The sequence below is a fragment of the Oncorhynchus masou genome, chromosome 2, assembly GCF_036934945.1.
Source record: "Oncorhynchus masou masou isolate Uvic2021 chromosome 2, UVic_Omas_1.1, whole genome shotgun sequence".
Lineage (NCBI taxonomy): Eukaryota > Metazoa > Chordata > Actinopteri > Salmoniformes > Salmonidae > Oncorhynchus > Oncorhynchus masou.
This window is the reverse complement of record NC_088213.1, coordinates 1,712,101-1,732,579: the sequence shown is the minus strand read 5'-3', so window position 1 is coordinate 1,732,579 and position 20,479 is coordinate 1,712,101. Positions and strand designations below refer to the sequence as shown.

The window sequence follows — 20,479 nt, the reverse complement described above, 5'->3', positions numbered from 1 at the left end:
TAGTCTAATTTTACCCATCTGGTTAGTCTAATTTTACCCATCTGGTTAGTCTAATTTTACCCATCTGGTTAGTCTAATTTTACCCATCTGGTTAGTCATTTTACCCATCTCCATCTGGTTAGTCTAATATACCCATCTGGTTAGTCTAATATACCCATCTGGTTAGTCTAATATACCCATCTGGTTAGTCTAATATACCCATCTGGTTAGTCTAATATACCCATCTGGTTAGTCTAATATACCCATCTGGTTAGTCTAATATACCCATCTGGTTAGTCTAATTATACCCATCTGGTTAATCTAATTTTACCCATCTGGTTAGTCTAATTTATCATCTGGTTAGTCAAATTTAGCCATCTCCATCTGGTTAGTCTAATTTATCATCTGGTGAGTCTAATTTAGCCATCTCCATTTGGTGAAGTTGCATTTCAATCAAATAATTTCAAAGTTTATTTGTCACATGTTCCAAATTCAAAAGGTGTAGACCTTACAGTGAAATGCTTAGCTTACAGTGATGGGCCGTACGCTCTACCCTCTGTAGTGCCTTGCAGTCGGAGGCTGAGCAGTTGCCGTACCAGGCGGTGATGCAACCCGTCAGGATGCTCTCGATGGTGCAGCTGTAAAACTTTTTGAGGATCTGAGGACCCATGCCAAATCTTTTCAGTCTCCTGAGGGGGAATAGGTTTGTCGTGACCTCTTCACGAATGTTTTGGTGTGTTTGGACCATTCTAGTTTGTTCATGGTCTGACTCTCTCATAGAAATACTGTCCAGGAGATCCGGCCAGCCAGAGTTCTGTCAGGCTGCTCAGAGGATAGGTTTATCTGTGTCCGTCTGTCTGTTCCCCAGCCAGTCAAACAGCCCTGGTCAGCTCTACTGGAACATGTCTATAGGGAAGCACCCTAGTGAGAGAAAAGTCAGGATTTACAGACAGAGCAATGGAAAAAAAGGGAGGGGATGAAGAGAAGGGAAAACCCCAGTCTGCCACGGCAGCTCCCCGCCAGACACACTGGACCTGGTGTCGCCTGACTGGACCTGGTGTCGCCTGACTGGACCTGGTGTCGCCTGACTGGATCTGGTGTCGCCTGACTGGACCTGGTGTCGCCTGACTGGATCTGGTGTCGCCTGACTGGACCTGGTGTCGCCTGACTGGACCTGGTTCGCCTGACTGGACCTGGTGTCGCCTGACTGGACCTGGTGTCGCCTGACTGGATCTGGTCAAAGCCTGACTGGATCTGGTGTCGCCTGACTGGATCTGGTGTCGTCTGACTGGACCTGGTGTCGCCTGACTGGATCTGGTGTCGCCTGACTGGATCTGGTGTCGCCTGACTGGATCTGGTGTCGCCTGACTGGATCTGGTGTCGCCTGACTGGATCTGGTGTCGTCTGACTGGATCTGGTGTCGCCTGACTGGACCTGGTGTCGCCTGACTGGACCTGGTGTCGCCTGACTGGATCTGGTGTCGCCTGACTGGATCTGGTGTCGCCTGACTGGATCTGGTGTCGCCTGACTGGATCTGGTGTCGCCTGACTGGATCTGGTGTCGCCTGACTGGATCTGGTGTCGCCTGACTGGACCTGGTGTCGCCTGACTGGACCTGGTTTCGCCTGACTGGACCTGGTGTCGCCTGACTGGACCTGGTGTCGCCTGACTGGACCTGGTGTCGCCTGACTGGATCTGGTGTCGCCTGACTGGACCTGGTGTCGCCTGACTGGACCTGGTGTCGCCTGACTGGACCTGGTGTCGCCTGACTGGACCTGGTGTCGCCTGACTGGACCTGGTGTCGCCTGACTGGACCTGGTGTCGCCTGACTGGACCTGGGTGTCGCCTGACTGGACCTGGTGTCGCCTGACTGGACCTGGTGTCGCCTGACTGGACCTGGTGTCGCCTGACTGGACCTGGTGTACCTGACTGGATCTGGTGTCGTCCTGACTGGACCTGGTGTCGTCTGACTGGACCTGGTGTCGTCTGACTGGAAATGGAGAGGAGTCCATCTGGAATAGTCATGGAACACATGAACAGAGGAGATCCTCTGAAGCAACAGGACCGACTGGATCAGTGTAATAGAGGGAGGGAGATTGTAACTGAACAATCCTCTACTGCTGAAAATCCAAGCCGTGTTTTTGCCAGTGAAAGGATTCCTCCCACAGGTTATTTGTTGACTAGTGTTTTGTTAGTGTTTGGACGACTGTGATTGTCACTCCCACATCCCTCTGCTCTCTCTCCCTCTCTTCCAGACCTCCAGACAGGCGCCGTAGGGATCTATTTGGCGTGGCTAACCGTACCATCCTCCGTGGTGTGACCACCTACCCTAACGCCACGTCACCTGACCTTGGGCCAACGCTACAGAGGCGGAGTTAGCGGACAGGGAGTATGACCGTAGAGTGGGCAGTCAGCGAGCGGGAGCTGCAGATATCCGGTCTGCAGCCGTTCACGGTTACCGGATCGACATCCACGCCTGTAACCAACAGGTGAAACGCTGCAGCGCGGCAGAGTTCATCTTCTCCAGGACCAAACCTGCAGGTTCGTACTGCCCCTCATCTCTCTTTCATTATACAGTAGAGCTTTGGTTGAAACTAAACATTCCCATAGTACTGAGTTAAGTTACTCAGCACTGCAGAGTTCATCTTGATGCCTGACACTTTTCTTGTTTGCGTGAGGTGAATTTATGTGTGTTATCATGTCATATATTGTCATCACTACTAGAAGATTTTATGACTGACACGGATTTAACATATGTTTATTGGAACTGGCTAGAGGGTATCCTACGAAGCAGGTTAGAGGGGTATCCTACGAAGCAGGTTAGAGGGGTATCCTGAGCAGGTTAGAGGGGTATCCTACGAAGCAGTTAGAGGGGTATCCTGAAGCAGGTTAGAGGGGTATCCTACGAAGCAGGTTAGAGGGGTATCCTACGAAGCAGTTTAGAGGGGTATCCTACGAAGCAGTTTAGAGGGGTATCCTACGAAGCAGGTTAGAGGGGTATCCTACGAAGCAGGTTAGAGGGGTATCCTACGAAGCAGGTTAGAGGGGTATCCTACGAAGCAGGTTAGAGGGGTATCCTACGAAGCAGGTTAGAGGGGTATCCTACGAAGCAGGTTAGAGGGGTATCCTACGAAGCAGGTTAGAGGGGTATCCTACGAAGCAGGTTAGAGGGGTATCCTACGAAGCAGGTTAGAGGGGTATCCTACGAAGCAGGTTAGAGGGGTATCCTACTTGCAGGTTAGAGGGGTATCCTACGAAGCAGGTTAGAGGGGTATCCTACGAAGCAGGTTAGAGGGGTATCCTACGAAGCAGGTTAGAGGGGTATCCTACGAAGCAGGTTAGAGGGGTATCCTACGAAGCAGGTTTGAGGGGTATCCTACGAAGCAGGTTTGAGGGGTTTGTGAGCTAACTTTGGTCAACTTAGTCGTACGAAAGTAGCTTAACTTTTAGTCAGGTACATTTCTATGACAACCAATCATTCAGAACTAACCTGCTCCAGGGCAGGCTAACTCAGGGCTAACTCCACTATCCTGCATTCAGAACTAACCTGCTCCAGGGCTGGCTAACTCAGGGCTAACTCCACTATCCTGCATTCAGAACTAATCTGCTCCAGGGCAGGCAAACTCAGGGCTAACTCCACTATCCTGCATTCAGAACTAACCTGCTCCGGGGCAGGCTAACTCCACTATCCTGCATTCAGAACTAATCTGCTCCAGGGCTGGCTAACTCAGGGCTAACTCCACTATCCTGCATTCAGAACTAACCTGCTCCAGGGCAGGCTAACTCAGGGCTAACTCCACTATCCTGCATTCAGAACTAACCTGCTCCAGGGCAGGCTAACTCAGGGCTAACTCCACTACCCTGCATTCAGAACTAACCTGCTCCAGGGCAGGCTAACTCAGGGCTAACTCCACTATCCTGCATTCAGAACTAACCTGCTCCGGGGCAGGCTAACTCAGGGCTAACTCCACTATCCTGCATTCAGAACTAACCTGCTCCGGGGCAGGCTAACTCAGGGCTAACTCCACTACCCTGCATTCAGAACTAACCTGCTCCGGGGCAGGCTAACTCCACTATCCTGCATTCAGAACTAACCTGCTCCAGGGCAGGCTAACTCAGGGCTAACTCCAATATCCTGCATTCAGAACTAACCTGCTCCAGGGCAGGCAAACTCAGGGCTAACTCCACTATCCTGCATTCAGAACTAATCTGCTCCAGGGCAGGCAAACTCAGGGCTAACTCCACTATCCTGCATTCAGAACTAACCTGCTCCGGGGCAGGCTAACTCAGGGCTAACTCCACTATCCTGCATTCAGAACTAATCTGCTCCGGGGCAGGCTAACTCAGGGCTAACTCCACTATCCTGCATTCAGAACTAACCTGCTCCGGGGCAGACTAACTCAGGGCTAACTCCACTATCCTGCATTCAGAACTAACCTGCTCCAGGGCAGGCTAACTCAGGGCTAACTCCACTATCCTGCATTCAGAACTAACCTGCTCCAGGGCAGGCTAACTCAGGGCTAACTCCACTATCCTGCATTCAGAACTAACCTGCTCCAGGGCAGGCTAACTCCACTATCCTGCATTCAGAACTAACCTGCTCCAGGGCAGGCTAACTCAGGGCTAACTCCACTATCCTGCATTCAGAACTAACCTGCTCCAGGGCAGGCAAACTCAGGGCTAACTCCACTATCCTGCATTCAGAACTAATCTGCTCCAGGGCAGGCAAACTCAGGCTAACTCCACTATCCTGCATTCAGAACTAACCTGCTCCGGGGCAGGCTAACTCAGGGCTAACTCCACTATCCTGCATTCAGAACTAACCTGCTCCGGGGCAGGCTAACTCCACTATCCTGCATTCAGAACTAATCTGCTCCAGGGCTGGCTAACTCAGGGCTAACTCCACTATCCTGCATTCAGAACTAACCTGCTCCAGGGCAGGCTAACTCAGGGCTAACTCCACTATCCTGCATTCAGAACTAACCTGCTCCAGGGCAGGCTAACTCAGGGCTAACTCCACTATCCTGCATTCAGAACTAACCTGCTCCAGGGCTGGCTAACTCAGGGCTAACTCCACTATCCTGCATTCAGAACTAACCTGCTCCAGGGCAGGCTAACTCAGGGCTAACTCCACTACCCTGCATTCAGAACTAACCTGCTCCAGGGCAGGCTAACTCAGGGCTAACTCCACTATCCTGCATTCAGAACTAACCTGCTCCGGGGCAGGCTAACTCAGGGCTAACTCCACTATCCTGCATTCAGAACTAACCTGCTCCGGGGCAGGCTAACTCAGGGCTAACTCCACTACCCTGCATTCAGAACTAACCTGCTCCAGGGCAGGCTAACTCAGGGCTAACTCCACTATCCTGCATTCAGAACTAATCTGCTCCAGGGCTGGCTAACTCAGGGCTAACTCCACTATCCTGCATTCAGAGCTAACCTGCTCCGGGGCAGACTAACTCAGGGCTAACTCCACTATCCTGCATTCAGAACTAACCTGCTCCAGGGCAGGCTAACTCAGGGCTAACTCCACTATCCTGCATTCAGAACTAACCTGCTCCAGGGCAGGCTAACTCAGGGCTAACTCCACTATCCTGCATTCAGAACTAACCTGCTCCAGGGCAGGCTAACTCCACTATCCTGCATTCAGAACTAACCTGCTCCAGGGCAGGCTAACTCAGGGCTAACTCAATATCCTGCATTCAGAACTAACCTGCTCCAGGGCAGGCAAACTCAGGGCTAACTCCACTATCCTGCATTCAGAACTAATCTGCTCCAGGGCAGGCAAACTCAGGGCTAACTCCACTATCCTGCATTCAGAACTAACCTGCTCCGGGGCAGGCTAACTCCACTATCCTGCATTCAGAACTAACCTGCTCCGGGGCAGACTAACTCAGGGCTAACTCCACTATCCTACATTCAGAACTAACCTGCTCCAGGGCTGGCTAACTCAGGGCTAACTCCACTATCCTGCATTCAGAACTAACCTGCTCCGGGGCAGGCTAACTCAGGGCTAACTCCACTATCCTGCATTCAGAACTAACCTGCTCCAGGGCTGGCTAACTCTTGGCAGGAACTAATGGGGATCCATAATAAACCCCAGGAAGAGTAGCTGCTGCCTTGGCAGGAACTAATGGGAATCCATAATAAACCCCAGGAAGAGTAGCTGCTGCCTTGACAGGAACTCATGGAGATCCATAATAAACCCCAGGAAGAGTAGCTGCTGCCTTGCCAGGAACTAATGGGGATCCATAATATACCCCAGGAAGAGTAGCTGCTGCCTTGGCAGGAACTAATGGGAATCCATAATAATAAATACAAGACATCGTTCTAAGCATTTTCAGAGAGAGAAAGACCCTACTCTGAAAGACCATGCCCCAAAAGTCCATGGGGTGGAGAGAAAGACCCTCCCATTTAACATTGATACTCTAATTTTCCCAGTACCCATCAAGAGGTTGCTACAACCTGGCCTGTGAATGAACGTTTACCATGTAGGTACCCAGGTCTAGAGATAAATGAAAGGGATCACGGTGAAAGACTGTGACACAGTCAAACCCACCTTGTTCACTCTGGCCTGCATCTAGCCGATCTAGGGTGTAATCATTAGCAAACGAGAGTTTCTATTGGACAAATCTCAGCTATGTTTATCCCCCTTTCATTCCATTTGCCTCCTTTTAAGAAATGTTATTCATCAGAATCAGCTGAATGAATTCACCCCTGGTCACACACAAACAACATGACTACTGTCATAGCAGCCACGTACAAACAGCATGACCACTGTCATAGCAGCCACGTACAAACAGCATGATCACTGTCATAGCAGCCACATACAAACAGCATGACCACTGTCATAGCAGCCACTTACAAACAGCATGACCACCGTCATAGCAGCCACGTACAAACAGCATGACCACCGTCATAGCAGCCACGCACAAACAGCATGACCACTGTCATAGCAGCCACATACAAACAGCATGACCACTGTCATAGCAGCCACACACAAACAGCATGACCACCGTCATAGCAGCCACGTACAAACAGCATGACCACCGTCATAGCAGCCACACACAAACAGCATGACCACTGTCATAGCAGCCACATACAAACAGCATGACCACTGTCATAGCAGCCACATACAAACAGCATGACCACTGTCATAGCAGCCACATACAAACAGCATGACCACTGTCATAGCAGCCACGTACAAACAGCATGACCACTGTCATAGCAGCCACGTACAAACAGCATGACCACTGTCATAGCAGCCACGCACAAACAGCATGACCACTGTCATAGCAGCCACGCACAAACAGCATGACCACTGTCATAGCAGCCACGTACAAACAGCATGATCACCGTCATAGCAGCCACTGGCATAGCAGCCACATACAAACAGCATGACCACTGTCGTAGCAGCCACTGGCATAGCAGCCACATACAAACAGCATGATCACTGTCGTAGCAGCCACTGGCATAGCAGCCACATACAAACAGCATGATCACTGGCATAGCAGCCACTGGCATAGCAGCCACTGGCATAGCAGCCACTGGCATAGCAGCCACTGGCATAGCAGCCACATACAAACAGCATGATCACCGTCATAGCAGCCACTGGCATAGCAGCCACATACAAACAGCATGATCACTGTCGTGAAAGCAGCCACTGGCATAGCAGCCACATACAAACAGCATGATCACTGTCGTAGCAGCCACTGGCATAGCAGCCACATACAAACAGCATGATCACTGTCGTAGCAGCCACTGGCATAGCAGCCACATACAAACAGCATGATCACTGTCGTAGCAGCCACTGGCATAGCAGCCACATACAAACAGCATGACCACTGTCATAGCAGCCACTGGCATAGCAGCCACATACAAACAGCATGATCACTGTCATAGCAGCCACATACAAACAGCATGACCACTGTCATAGCAGCCACTGGCATAGCAGCCACATACAAACAGCATGATCACTGTCATAGCAGCCACGTACAAACAGCATGACCACTGTCATAGCAGCCACGTACAAACAGCATGACCACTGTCATAGCAGCCACATACAAACAGCATGACCACTGTCATAGCAGCCACTGGCATAGCAGCCACATACAAACAGCATGACCACTGTCATAGCAGCCACATACAAACAGCATGACCACTGTCATAGCAGCCACATACAAACAGCATGACCACTGTCATAGCAGCCACGTACAAACAGCATGACCACTGTCATAGCAGCCACGTACAAACAGCATGATCACTGTCATAGCAGCCACGTACAAACAGCATGACCACTGTCATAGCAGCCACTGGCATAGCAGCCACATACAAACAGCATGATCACTGTCATAGCAGCCACGTACAAACAGCATGACCACTGTCATAGCAGCCACGTACAAACAGCATGACCACTGTCATAGCAGCCACTGTCATAGCAGCCACATACAAACAGCATGACCACTGTCATAGCAGCCACTGGCATAGCAGCCACATACAAACAGCATGACCACTGTCATAGCAGCCACATACAAACAGCATGACCACTGTCATAGCAGCCACGTACAAACAGCATGACCACTGTCATAGCAGCCACGTACAAACAGCATGACCACTGTCATAGCAGCCACGTACAAACAGCATGACCACTGTCATAGCAGCCACGTACAAACAGCATGATCACTTTGCTCTTTGTAGAATTCCTTCTCGCATCCAGGCGCTCTCCTCTTCAACTTTTCCCTTCGCTTGCAGACTTTTGTGCACCACATCAGCTGTCTGTGATCAGGCGAGAACAAACTTCCAAGGCAAACCTTCATATCATAACCGCTACACACCGCCTACATTGTTGTCACCATATTAGCTACGTCATAGCTAGTCAACATAGCTACGAGAGCTAATGCATTAGTAAAACCGCTACAATCATGCAGTAGTCAGCAAGCAGTTTAGCAGTTCCCCCGGCAGGCCCCGGTGGCAATAAATTAATAGAACCAAAAGCAATACCTTGACTTGGAAGAGTTCCACTATTGCAAAACATAGCCAGCTAGCAGGCTAGCCAACAGCGCTGTTGAGGCTACTGTAGACCTTCATTGCAAAATGTGTTTTTATCAGTTATTTGGTGACTTGAATATATTTAGTATAGTTTTATCTAAAAAGGTAAACTTAATTTTTTAAATGTTTCACTATTTCTATTTTCTGAAATTCACTGAGGAGGGTGGAGTCCGCTTCCTCCTCTGAGGAGCCTCCACTGTTGTGGCGGTCGTTGAGTCTGTTGTGGCGGTCATTGAGTCTGTTGTGGCGGTCATTGAGTCTGTTGTGGCGGTCATTGAGTCTGTTGTGGCGGTCATTGAGTCTGTTGTGGCGGTCATTGAGTCTGACATGCTGCTGTTCCTCCTCTGTTCTTCCCCCTCTGCTCTGTGAACACATGCTGCTGTTCCTCCTCTGTTCTTCCCCCTCTGCTCTGTGTACACATGCTGCTGTTCCTCCTCTGTGCTTCCCCCTCTGCTCTGTGTACACATGCTGCTGTTCCTCCTCTGTTCTTCCCCCTCTGCTCTGTGAACCCATGCTGCTGTTCCTCCTCTGTTCTTCCCCCTCTGCTCTGTGAACCCATGCTGCTGTTCCTCCTCTGTTCTTGCCCCCTCTGCTCTCTGTAAATTTCCCCACATGTGAAACTTACTGCACAGTGGAACTTCAGTATGGTTTAATACAGTCATGTTATGGAAAGGAGTGAGGAAAGAGCTAGTTGATCGAGCAACACTGCATGAATATGTAATAACAGCAGTAGCAGCCTATTTCACACCACAGCTAGCTGAATTTGCAAGGTTACTTTTCACACATTATTTTATTTTTTCTCGGCAAAATGAAAATGTGGCACTGACTCGCCCGCACATGGATTGGTGTTTCAGCATTGTCTCAATGAAGAGTTGGGCGTTCGACTGGAGCTATCCAGTAAGGGGACGAGCAATATCCACCATCGTAGTACGGATGAAGCCTGAGATGGAATGTGAAGCGAACTGAAGCTGGGTAACTTTATTAAAGCCCAAGGAGATTTAGCTTGCTTCACAGTAAACCCCTGAGGAATGTGAAGCGAACTGAAGCTGGTGAACTGAAGCTGGGTAACTTTATTAAAGCCTGAGGAGATTTAGCTTGCTTCACAGTAAACCCCTCAGGAATGTAAAGCAAACTGAAGCTGGTGAACTGAAGCTGGGTAACTTTATTAAAGCCCAAGGAGATTTAGCTTGCTTCACAGTAAACCCCTCAGGAATGTGAAGCGAACTGAAGCTGGTGAACTGAAGCTGGATAACTTTATTAAAGCCTGAGGAGATTTAGCTTGCTTCACAGTAAACCCCTCAGGAATGTGAAGCGAACTGAAGCTGGTGAACTGAAGCTGGGTAACTTTATTAAAGCCTGAGGAGATTTAGCTTGCTTCATAGTAAACCCCTGAGGAATGTGAAGCGAACTGAAGCTGGTGAACTGAAGCTGGGTAACTTTATTAAAGCCTGAGGAGATTTAGCTTGCTTCACAGTAAACCCCTCAGGAATGTGAAGCGAACTGAAGCTGGTGAACTGAAGCTGGGTAACTTTATTAAAGCCTGAGGAGATTTAGCTTGCTTCATAGTAAACCCCTGAGGAATGTGAAGCGAACTGAAGCTGGTGAACTGAAGCTGGGTAACTTTATTAAAGCCTGAGGAGATTTAGCTTGCTTCACAGTAAACCCCTCAGGAATGTGAAGCGAACTGAAGCTGGGTAACTTTATTAAAGCCTGAGGAGATTTAGCTTGCTTCACAGTAAACCCCTCAGGAATGTGAAGCGAACTGAAGCTGGTGAACTGAAGCTGGGTAACTTTATTAAAGCCTGAGGAGATTTAGCTTGCTTCACAGTAAACCCCTCAGGAATGTGAAGCGAACTGAAGCTGGTGAACTGAAGCTGGGTAACTTTATTAAAGCCCGGGAGATTTAGCTTGCTTCATAGTAAACCCCTGAGGAATGTGAAGCGAACTGAAGCTGGTGAACTGAAGCTGGGTAACTTTATTAAAGCCTGAGGAGATTTAGCTTGCTTCACAGTAAACCCCTCAGGAATGTGAAGCGAACTGAAGCTGGTGAACTGAAGCTGGGTAACTTTATTAAAGCCTGAGGAGATTTAGCTTGCTTCACAGTAAACCCCTCAGGAATGTAAAGCAAACTGAAGCTGGTGAACTGAAGCTGGGTAACTTTATTAATGCCTGAGGAGATTTAGCTTGCTTCATAGTAAACCCCTCAGGAATGTGAAGCGAACTGAAGCTGGTGAACTGAAGCTGGGTAACTTTATTAAAGCCCGAGGAGATTTAGCTTGCTTCACAGTAAACCCCTCAGGAATGTGAAGCGAACTGAAGCTGGGTAACTTTATTAAAGCCTGAGGAGATTTAGCTTGCTTCACAGTAAACCCCTCAGGAATGTGAAGCGAACTGAAGCTGGTGAACTGAAGCTGGGTAACTTTATTAAAGCCTGAGGAGATTTAGCTTGCTTCACAGTAAACCCCTCAGGAATGTGAAGCGAACTGAAGCTGGTGAACTGAAGCTGGGTAACTTTATTAAAGCCCGGGGAGATTTAGCTTGCTTCATAGTAAACCCCTGAGGAATGTGAAGCGAACTGAAGCTGGTGAACTGAAGCTGGGTAACTTTATTAAAGCCTGAGGAGATTTAGCTTGCTTCACAGTAAACCCCTCAGGAATGTGAAGCGAACTGAAGCTGGTGAACTGAAGCTGGGTAACTTTATTAAAGCCTGAGGAGATTTAGCTTGCTTCACAGTAAACCCCTCAGGAATGTAAAGCAAACTGAAGCTGGTGAACTGAAGCTGGGTAACTTTATTAATGCCTGAGGAGATTTAGCTTGCTTCATAGTAAACCCCTCAGGAATGTGAAGCGAACTGAAGCTGGTGAACTGAAGCTGGGTAACTTTATTAAAGCCCGAGGAGATTTAGCTTGCTTCACAGTAAACCCCGCAGGAATGTAAAGCAAACTGAAGCTGGTGAACTGAAGCTGGGTAACTTTATTAATGCCTGAGGAGATTTAGCTTGCTTCATAGTAAACCCCTCAGGAATGTGAAGCGAACTGAAGCTGGTGAACTGAAGCTGGGTAACTTTATTAAAGCCCGAGGAGATTTAGCTTGCTTCACAGTAAACCCCGCAGGAATGTAAAGCAAACTGAAGCTGGTGAACTGAAGCTGGGTAACTTTATTAATGCCTGAGGAGATTTAGCTTGCTTCATAGTAAACCCCTCAGGAATGTGAAGCGAACTGAAGCTGGTGAACTGAAGCTGGGTAACTTTATTAAAGCCTGAGGAGATTTAGCTTGCTTCACAGTGAACCCCTCTGGTGTGGTCCATATGTAACATGTGTCATGTCTCGTACCAACAGAGAAGGCGGATGACATCCCAGGCCCAGTGATCTGGACTGGAGAGGATGATTCTGTGTTCCTCCGCTGGCCTGAACCCTCGTCCCCCAACGCACTCATCCTCATGTATGAGATCAAGTTCAGACTGGGCACTGAGGTAAGAGACACACCTCTCCACTGCTCCCTTCCTCAATGGTGGTGAGGATGATGACTGATCGTTGACATTGTATGGGGGGGGGTTAACCCAGTAATGTTGGTGGTGAGGATGATGACTGATCGTTGACATTGTATGGGGGGTAACCCAGTAATGTTGGTGGTGAGGATGACTGATCGTTGACATTGTATGGGGGGGGTAACCCAGTAATGTTGGTGGTGAGGATGATGACTGATCGTTGACATTGTATGGGGGGTAACCCAGTAATGTTGGTGGTGAGGATGATGACTGATCGTTGACATTGTATGGGGGGTAACCCTGTAATGTTGGTGGTGAGGATGATGACTGATCGTTGACATTGTATGGGGGGTTAACCCAGTAATGTTGGTGGTGAGGATGATGACTGATCGTTGACATTGTATGGGGGGGGTAACCCAGTAATGTTGGTGGTGAGGATGATGACTGATCGTTGACATTGTATGGGGGGTAACCCAGTAATGTTGGTGGTGAGGATGATGACTGATCGTTGACATTGTATGGGGGGTAACTCAGTAATGTTGGTGGTGAGGATGATGACTGATCGTTGACATTGTATGGGGGGGGTAACTCAGTAATGTTGGTGGTGAGGATGATGACTGATCGTTGACATTGTATGGGGGGGGGGTAACTCAGTAATGTTGGTGGTGAGGATGATGACTGATCGTTGACATTGTATGGGGGGGTAACCCAGTAATGTTGGTGATGAGGATGATGACTGATCGTTGACATTGTATGGGGGGGGTAACCCAGTAATGTTGGTGATGAGGATGATGACTGATCGTTGACATTGTATGGGGGGGTAACCCAGTAATGTTGGTGGTGAGGATGATGACTGATCGTTGACATTGTATGGGGGTAACCCAGTAATGTTGGTGGTGAGGATGATGACTGATCGTTGACATTGTATGGGGGGGGTAACCCAGTAATGTTGGTGATGAGGTTGATGACTGATCGTTGACATTGTATGGGGGTAACCCAGTAATGTTGGTGATGAGGATGATGACTGATCGTTGACATTGTATGGGGGGGGGTTAACCCAGTAATGTTGGTGATGAGGATGATGACTGATCGTTGACATTGTATGGGGGGGGGGTTAACCCAGTAATGTTGGTGGTGAGGATGATGACTGATCGTTGACATTGTATGGGGGGGGTAACTCAGTAATGTTGGTGGTGAGGATGATGACTGATCGTTGACAGTGTATGGGGGGGTAACCCAGTAATGTTGGTGGTGAGGATGATGACTGATCGTTGACATTGTATGGGGGGGGGGGTTAACCCAGTAATGTTGGTGGTGAGGATGATGACTGATCGTTGACATTGTATGGGGGGTTAACCCAGTAATGTTGGTGGTGAGGATGATGACTGATCGTTGACATTGTATGGGGGGGTAACCCAGTAATGTTGGTGGTGAGGATGACTGATCGTTGACATTGTATGGGGGGGTAACCCAGTAATGTTGGTGATGAGGATGATGACTGATCGTTGACATTGTGATGGGGGTAACTCAGTAATGTTGGTGGTGAGGATGATGACTGATCGTTGACATTGTATGGGGGGTAACCCAGTAATGTTGGTGATGAGGATGATGACTGATCGTTGACATTGTATGGGGGGTAACCCAGTAATGTTGGTGGTGAGGATGATGACTGATCGTTGACATTGTGGGGGGGGGTAACCCAGTAATGTTGGTGATGAGGATGATGACTGATCGTTGACATTGTGGGGGGGTAACTCAGTAATGTTGGTGGTGAGGATGATGACTGATCGTTGACATTGTATGGGGTAACCCAGTAATGTTGGTGGTGAGGATGACTGATCGTTGACATTGTATGGGGGTAACCCAGTAATGTTGGTGGTGAGGATGATGACTGATCGTTGACATTGTGGGGGGGGGGGGTAACCCAGTAATGTTGGTGGTGAGGATGATGACTGATCGTTGACATTGTATGGGGGTAACCCAGTAATGTTGGTGGTGAGGATGATGACTGATCGTTGACATTGTATGGGGGGTAACCCAGTAATGTTGGTGGTGAGGATGATGACTGATCGTTGACATTGTATGGGGGGGGGGTAACCCAGTAATGTTGGTGATGAGGATGATGACTGATCGTTGACATTGTATGGGGGTAACCCAGTAATGTTGGTGGTGAGGATGATGACTGATCGTTGACATTGTATGGGGGGTAACTTAGTAATGTTGGTGGTGAGGATGATGACTGATCGTTGACATTGTATGGGGGGGTTACCCAGTAATGTTGGTGGTGAGGATGATGACTGATCGTTGACATTGTATGGGGGGTTAACCCAGTAATGTTGGTGGTGAGGATGATGACTGATCGTTGACATTGTATGGGGGTAACCCAGTAATGTTGGTGGTGAGGATGATGACTGATCGTTGACATTGTATGGGGGTAACCCAGTAATGTTGGTGTGATGCAGGACAGCTGCTCAGTGGAGAGTTAGCAAACTACCTGCAGCCGTGTTGTAGAAGCAGGAGTCTTAACAGCGTGTTTCTCTGTCTGTCCAGTCAGAGAAGCATGAGTGTGTGTCTCGCCAGCTGTATCGAGAGCAGCATGGTGCCAGGCTCAGTAACCTTGGACCTGGTAACTACTCTGCCCGGGTCAGAGCCACCTCCCTGGCTGGCAACGGATCCTGGACTGAACCCATCTCCTTCTATGTGGTACAGGCCCAACGCAAGATCTCATCATCATCCACTATTCAACACTACAGAACTACGTCTCTCATGGGGGAATTCACTGTCATACAACAGTAACACCTTATCACATGTTAGTTAGTTAACACCAGTGTGTATATAATACCTTATCACATGTTAGTTAACACCAGTGTGTATATAATACATTATCACATGTTAGTTAGTTAACACCAGTGTGTATATAATACCTTATCACATGTTAGTTAACACCAGTGTGTATATAATACCTTATCACATGTTAGTTAACACCAGTGTGTATATAATACATTATCACATGTTAGTTAACACCAGTGTGTATATAATACATTATCACATGTTAGTTAACACCAGTGTGTATATAATACCTTATCACATGTTAGTTAGTTAACACCAGTGTGTATATAACACATTATCACATGTTAGTTAGTTAGTTAACACCAGTGTGTATATAACACATTATCACATGTTAGTTAACACCAGTGTGTATATAATACCTTATCACTGTGTGGCTCAGTCGGTAGAGCATGGCGCTTGCAACGCCAAGCGTCGTGGGTTCGATTCCCGCTGGGACCACCCATATGTAAAAGTAGTGGCCCCAGCCGACTTGTAAGTCGCTTTGGACAAAAGCGTCTGCTAAATGGGATATATCACATGTTAGTTAGTTAACACCAGTGTGTATATAATACATTATCACATGTTAGTTAGTTAACACCAGTGTGTATATAATACCTTATCACATGTTAGTTAACACCAGTGTGTATATAACACCTTATCACATGTTAGTTAACACCAGTGTATATATAACACCTTATCACATGTTAGTTAGTTAGTTAACACCAGTGTGTATATAATACATTATCACATGTTAGTTAGTTAACACCAGTGTGTATATAATACATTATCACATGTTAGTTAGTTAACACCAGTGTGTATATAATACATTATCACATGTTAGTTAGTTAACACCAGTGTGTATATAATACCTTATCACATGTTAGTTAACACCAGTGTGTATATAATACCTTATCACATGTTAGTTCACATGTTAATGTGTCCACCAGGTTAGTTAGTTAACACCAGTGTGTATATAATACCTTATCACATGTTAGTTAGTTAGTTAACACCAGTGTGTATATAATACATTATCACATGTTAGTTAACACCAGTGTATATATAATACCTTATCACATGTTAGTTAGTTCGTTAGTTAGTTAACACCAGTGTGTATATAATACATTATCACATGTTAGTTAGTTAACACCAGTGTGTATATAATACATTATCACATGTTAGTTAACACCAGTGTGTATATAATACATTATCACATGTTAGTTAGTTAACACCAGTGTGTATGTAATACATTATCACATGTTAGTTAGTTAACACCAGTGTGTATGTAATACCTTATCACATGTTAGTTAGTTAGTGTGTTAACACCAGTGTGTATATAATACCTTATCACATGTTAGTTAACACCAGTGTGTATTTAATGTGTCCACCAGGTTAGTTAGTTAACACCAGTGTGTGTTTAATGGGTCTCTCCTTGTCCAACAGGTTATGAGAACTCCCTCTACATCATGATCTTTGTTCCCATGGTAGCAGTCCTGATCATCTGTCTCCTGGCCACGTTCACCATCATCAACAGGAAGAAGTGAGTCTGTCTGTCTGTCTGCAAGGTTCTTTAGTAAATGACAGGCAGTCTCTAGGTAGTGAGTGGTGAGCTGTCATTTATCTGGAAGGTTCTTTAGTAAATGACAGGCAGTCTCTAGGTAGTGAGTGGTGAGCTGTCATTTATCTGGAAGGTTCTTTAGTAAATGACAGGCTGTCTCTAGGTAGTGAGTGGTGAGCTGTCATTTATCTGGAAGGTTCTTTAGTAAATGACAGGCAGTCTCTAGGTAGTGAGTGGTGAGCTGTCATTTATCTGGAAGGTTCTTTAGTAAATGACAGGCAGTCTCTAGGTAGTGAGTGGTGAGCTGTCATTTATCTGGAAGGTTCTTTAGTAAATGACAGGCAGTCTCTAGGTAGTGAGTGGTGAGCTGTCATTTATCTGGAAGGTTCTTTAGTAAATGACAGGCTGTCTCTAGGTAGTGAGAGTTGAGCTGTCATTATATAGTGCACTACTTTAGACCAGAGCCCTATGGCACCCTATTCCCTATATAGTGCACTACTTTATGCCAGAGCCCTATGGCACCCTATTCCCTATATAATGCACTACTTTAGACCAGACCCCACATAGCAGTGCATATGGGGAATAGGGTGCCGTTTGGGATGCTGTTTAACTCTGCTAACCGTGTGTGTGTGTGTGTGTGTGTGTGTGTGTGTGTGTGTGTGTGCGTGCGCGTCTACAGGAACAGTGACAGACTGGGGAATGGAGTTCTGTACGCATCAGTCAACCCTGAATACTTCAGCGCTGCAGAGAGTAAGTACCTGTAGTGACCACATCACCTGACAGAGAGGAAGTACCTGTAGTGACCACATCACCTGACAGAGAGGAAGTACCTGTAGTGACCACATCACCTGACAGAGAGGAAGTACCTGTAGTGACCACATCACCTGACAGAGAGGAAGTACCTGGAGTGACCACATCACCTGACAGAGAGGAAGTACCTGTAGTGACCACATCACCTGATAGAGACAGAGAGGAAGTACCTGTAGTGACATATCACCTGACAGAGAGGAAGTACCTGTAGTGACCATATCACCTGATAGAGACAGAGAGGAAGTACCTGTAGTGACCACATCACCTGACAGAGAGGAAGTACCTGTAGTGACCACATCACCTGATAGAGACAGAGAGGAAGTACCTGTATTGACATATCACCTGACAGAGAGGAAGTACCTGTAGTGACCACATCACCTGACAGAGAGTAAGTACCTGTAGTGACCATATCACCTGATAGAGACAGAGAGGAAGTACCTGTAGTGACCACATCACCTGACAGAGAGGAAGTACCTGTAGTGACCACATCACCTGATAGAGACAGAGAGGAAGTACCTGTAGTGACCACATCACCTGACAGAGAGGAAGTACCTGTAGTGACCACATCACCTGATAGAGACAGAGAGGAAGTACCTGTAGTGACCACATCACCTGACAGAGAGGAAGTACCTGTAGTGACATATCACCTGATAGAGACAGAGAGGAAGTACCTGTAGTGACCACATCACCTGACAGAGAGGAAGTACCTGTAGTGACCATATCACCTGATAGAGACAGAGAGGAAGTACCTGTAGTGACCACATCACCTGATAGAGACAGAGAGGAAGTACCTGTAGTGACCATATCACCTGACAGAGACAGAGAGGAAGTACCTGTAGTGACCACATCACCTGATAGAGACAGAGAGGAAGTACCTGTAGTGACCACATCACCTGATAGAGACAGAGAGTAAGTACCTGTAGTGACCACATCACCTGACAGAGAGTAAGTACCTGTAGTGACCACATCACCTGACAGAGAGTAAGTACCTGTAGTGACATATCACCTGATAGAGACAGAGAGGAAGTACCTGTAGTGACCATATCACCTGATGGAGACAGAGAGGAAGTACCTGTAGTGACATATCACCTGATAGAGACAGAGAGGAAGTACCTGGAGTGACATATCACCTGACAGAGACAGAGAGGAAGTACCTGTAGTGACCATATCACCTGATAGAGACAGAGAGGAAGTACCTGTAGTGACATATCACCTGATAGAGACAGAGAGGAAGTACCTGTAGTGACCATATCACCTGATGGAGACAGAGAGGAAGTACCTGTAGTGACATATCACCTGATAGAGACAGAGAGGAAGTACCTGGAGTGACATATCACCTGACAGAGACAGAGAGGAAGTACCTGTAGTGACCATATCACCTGATAGAGACAGAGAGGAAGTACCTGTAGTGACATATCACCTGATAGAGACAGAGAGGAAGTACCTGTAGTGACCACATCACCTGACAGAGAGGAAGTACCTGTAGTGACCATATCACCTGATAGAGACAGAGAGGAAGTACCTGTAGTGACCATATCACCTGATAGAGACAGAGAGGAAGTACCTGTAGTGACCACATCACCTGATAGAGACAGAGAGGAAGTACCTGTAGTGACCATATCACCTGACAGAGACAGAGAGGAAGTACCTGTAGTGACCATATCACCTGATAGAGACGGAGAGGAAGTACCTGTAGTGACCATATCACCTGATAGAGACAGAGAGGAAGTACCTGTAGTGACCATGTCACCTGACAGAGAGGAAGTACCTGTAGTGACATATCACCTGATAGAGACAGAGAGGAAGTACCTGTAGTGACCACATCACCTGACAGAGAGGAAGTACCTGTAGTGACCATATCACCTGATAGAGACAGAGAGGAAGTACCTGTAGTGACCACATCACCTGACAGAGAGGAAGTACCTGTAGTGACCACATCACCTGATAGAGACAGAGAGGAAGTACCTGTAGTGACCACATCACCTGATAGAGACAGAGAGGAAGTACCTGTAGTGACCATATCACCTGACAGAGACAGAGAGGAAGTACCTGTAGTGACCATATCACCTGATAGAGACAGAGAGGAAGTACCTGTAGTGACCACATCACCTGATAGAGACAGAGAGTAAGTACCTGTAGTGACCACATCACCTGACAGAGAGGAAGTACCTGTAGTGACCACATCACCTGATAGAGACAGAGAGTAAGTACCTGTAGTGACCACATCACCTGACAGAGAGGAAGTACCTGTAGTGACCATATCACCTGATAGAGACAGAGAGGAAGTACCTGTAGTGACCACATCACCTGATAGAGACAGAGAGGAAGTACCTGTAGTGACCATATCACCTGACAGAGACAGAGAGGAAGTACCTGTAGTGACCACATCACCTGATAGAGACAGAGAGGAAGTACCTGTAGTGACCACATCACCTGATAGAGACAGAGAGTAAGTACCTGTAGTGACCACATCACCTGACAGAGAGTAAGTACCTGTAGTGACCACATCACCTGACAGAGAGTAAGTACCTGTAGTGACATATCACCTGATAGAGACAGAGAGGAAGTACCTGTAGTGACCATATCACCTGATAGAGACAGAGAGTAAGTACCTGTAGTGACATATCACCTGATAGAGACAGAGAGGAAGTACCTGTAGTGACCATATCACCTGATGGAGACAGAGAGGAAGTACCTGTAGTGACCACATCACCTGACAGAGAGGAAGTACCTGTAGTGACATATCACCTGATTGGTCGTCAGGGTCAGGC

At 47.4% G+C, this 20,479-nt stretch overlaps 1 protein-coding gene and 1 pseudogene across 1 annotated transcript in view; both read left to right on the top strand.

The window, feature by feature from the left end:
• The window catches only part of LOC135552108 (solute carrier organic anion transporter family member 3A1-like), a 186,034-nt gene that overhangs the window by 27,522 nt on the left and 138,033 nt on the right, over positions 1–20,479 (top strand). The gene's annotated exons all lie outside the window — the stretch shown is intronic.
• LOC135554264 (insulin-like growth factor 1 receptor) overlaps positions 1–20,479 on the top strand; it is an 81,212-nt pseudogene that overhangs the window by 4,559 nt on the left and 56,174 nt on the right.